The sequence below is a fragment of the Choloepus didactylus genome, chromosome 1 (genome assembly GCF_015220235.1).
Source record: "Choloepus didactylus isolate mChoDid1 chromosome 1, mChoDid1.pri, whole genome shotgun sequence".
NCBI lineage: Eukaryota > Metazoa > Chordata > Mammalia > Pilosa > Megalonychidae > Choloepus > Choloepus didactylus.
In genome coordinates this window covers 229,887,966-229,891,259 of record NC_051307.1, presented here as the reverse complement: position 1 = coordinate 229,891,259, position 3,294 = coordinate 229,887,966, and the positions used below count along the sequence as shown (strand labels likewise).

At 42.1% G+C, this 3,294-nt stretch overlaps 1 pseudogene; it reads right to left on the bottom strand.

The window, feature by feature from the left end:
- Positions 1–2,427: 2,427 nt before the first annotated feature.
- On the bottom strand, positions 2,428–2,931 carry LOC119527031 (annotated as a pseudogene).
- Between the last annotated feature and the right edge of the window lie 363 nt (positions 2,932–3,294).

Genomic DNA, 3,294 nt, shown 5'->3' with positions numbered 1-3,294 from the left:
CTATGAATTACAAATGAAAAGGAATATCAGAGGGATTTTTTGTAGATTTAACTATATGGACTTGATTACAATTCCTTGAAATACTCAAAAGGTGTTTGTTACTTCCTGATTCCTGAGTGTGTCATCATGAGTTTGAAGCTATGAAAAATATGATCTCCAGATTAGACTTTAAATTAAATTAATTACACTAGCATTAATTCATACTTCATTTAAAACTGAAATGAAGATATGGTGCAGAGTAAAATACAAATTTATGTTCTCTGTGTACACATTATTGATGGGCTCTATCCAAAAGCCATTCTCAACCCCAGCCTCCCTTGCTGTTCTCACACTGAAGTTGGAGGTAAATACCCACCATCCACACTCAGTTCCAGTTAGGGAGCCCAAGTGACCCAGTTACAGCCCATGTGATATAAGCAGAAATCTTCCATGCAATTACAGAAAATAAGTTGCTGTTCTTATAGAAGGAAAGGCACATCAATCATCAACCTTGATCTTTCCTCTTCCTCCTTCTTCCTAACAAATGACAACAGGATGCCTCGAGTTGAGCTCTTATCTTGACAGTCCTGAAAATTTTCAGCTCCTGATTCTCTCTCTAGGTTCTTCTTAGGTCAAGCATATAAACTTCTCTTTATTTAAACTTATTTTCAATCCTGGCTGTGGCAGGTAACCTCTAAGATGGCTCTCAACGGTCCCTGCTGCTTGGTCTTCAAATTCTTGTGTAATCCTTGCCTTCTGAGGGTGGGTGAGGCCTAGTGGTTTACTTCTAATAAACAGAACATGTCAAAAGTCATGGGATGTCACTTGCAAGATTAGGTTAAAGATGACTATGGCTTCTATCTTGGATATCCTCTCTTGATCTCTTGCTTGTGTACTCAGAGGGAAACCAAACACCACGTTGGGAGCTGCTCTATGGAAAGGCTCACATGACAAAAAAACTGGTGTTTCTTGCCAACAGCCAGCAAGGACAAAGGCTACCCAACAACCACGAGTGAGCTTGGAAGCAGATCCACCCGTAGCTGTGCGTTGAAATGAGTGTGGCCCTAGCAAACACTAAGATTGTAGCAACGGAAGAGAGCCTAAACCAGAGACACCCACTTAAACTGCATCCAGATTCTTGGGTGCAACAAAATGTGAGATAACAAATGTCTGTTTGTTTTAAAGTAGCTACATATTAAGATAATTTGTTATGCAGCTACAGGTAAATAACATGCTAGAGGATGAATGCCTACAGGAGGTTTTTAAAAATACCTTTGTTTGGGACCTGAAAGAAACAAATTTTATCAGAAGCAGTGAGTTCTGGAGCACAGGAATCTGTAATTTTAAAAAGCTCTCTGGGTTAATCTAATGTCAGACATGTTTCAGAATAACTGCTTTAAGCTATTTGTAGTTGGGTTTCTGCTTAACAGAATCCCTAACAGATCCTTAACCATTTCAAATATTAAAATGGTTTGTTACTCATCATTTCTTAATTCTGTCTTCTTGCTTTAAGCCAAATGTTAACTTTCTTTCCCTTGGTTGTTGCCTTATCTCATTATCACTAAGAGTTTTGTTTTTCTTCACCTATATTTAATTTTTCTTTGAAAGTCAGTACAGATTTTTATTTTTACTTTAAAAAAAATTTAAAGGAACACCTTGGGAATCAAACTTTTTTCTTTCTTTCTAGGGACATGACATACATGTTTTCTGGTCAGTAATATTATACCAAACATTTTACTAAACTAAAGCCAGATAGATGTCCATGAAAGCTGTTTGCTACCTCCTACTCATGCTGAGCTAAAGCAGTGGTAGGAGAGATCTGACATGAAGAAGGAATTGCACTGCTTGCAGTTATGTTTTTTACTAAACTCATATCCACCCCAACAGAAAACCTAATGAATTGATTTTAAGCAAATCCGCACAAATTCAAACACACTTAACGTGCTACAAGTAAAGTATACCTACAAGTAAAGTAGGCCAAGACTAGCCAGAAATCTCAAGTCTGGGCAGTGACATCCTAGATAAAACATTCCCAAATAAAAACTCCACCCATCTGGGCCACTCTAGCTGAAGGACAGAAACTCTGACCAAAGTGAAAGAGCTGAGCACAGAAGAGTCTGCAAAGCCTGCCGTGGTACTGGGGACAGAGTGGGCTCCTGATGGTGGGTTATTCCACATTGCTGACAAGCCATTTGTGCTGGGGGGAGGGCTTCTCCAAGAAGCACCTGGGAGAGGTGCCCGTTCTAAGAGATCTACTAGGGTTACTGGATTTAAGAAGGTGGTTCCTGAAAAACTAATCTTGGGAAGGTCAGGGAATTTTCTTTCTGGTCCATCAATACTTAACATTAATGAAGAGCCGCAGGACAGTCAGTCTGCAAGATGTTTTCTCCTGTCCGCATTAGCTGAGGCCTCCCCAGCCCACTGTGCCGATGATGTCCAGACCGGTTCTCACTGCTTGGGTGGGAGCTTGTGCCGCAGATTGTTCTGGAAAGTTGGTGTGGAAGATGATTTGCACAATGAGATTATCACTAAACCACTGCTTAAGTCAAGTCCTGGAACTTTTTTGCTCTGTAGTCCAGAAACATTTCTTTAAAAGCCAGAAAACCTGTAAACGTGGGCAGCATGTCAAGTACCTCACGAGCAGTTTTATCTTTACGGGGCTGTAAGTTGTTGTTAAAGCCGCCATGTTACATCCAGGAATCCTCTCCAGCAGCTGTTCCTCAATATATTTTTCTACCAAAGAAACAGATTCTTAAAAATGGGTGTGTAGATGAGTTTATTCTCTTCCATGTCTTCAAACTCCTGATAGTAACTGTACATGAAACTTCCCTGTAATAATTGGAATTTGACATCCATAATAATGTCCTCTAAATATCCAAACACAGCATCACATTCTGCATCAGAGGCGGAAGAGATGGACGGTGGGAAGCTCTCTTCCTCTAAGGCGCCCATTGCGGTAGCCGCCGCAGCCACCCATGTGAACCACCGGCCCATCGGTCTCCTATCCAGCCCGCTGCCCGGACCCAACCACTCTAGAGCCCCAAACGGCATGGAGGGTACCTCGCCCAGGCCGGAGGCCGTCTCGCCTCTCGAGCCACGGCCTTCCCAAAGCACAGCAGAGTCTGCGCCTGCGCACAACGTGTGGGCCTCAGGCTCCTCGCGCAGCGAACATGCGCAGACCGGGCCTCCATGCCCAGTCAGGCTGCTTTGCACCAGCAGGTGTCAAGTATTCAATTTTAACTTGTCAATTTGGAAAGGGGGAGTTAAAAAAACATGTTCTCTTCTCATAGCAGCTTTATTTGTCCATGTTCTTTT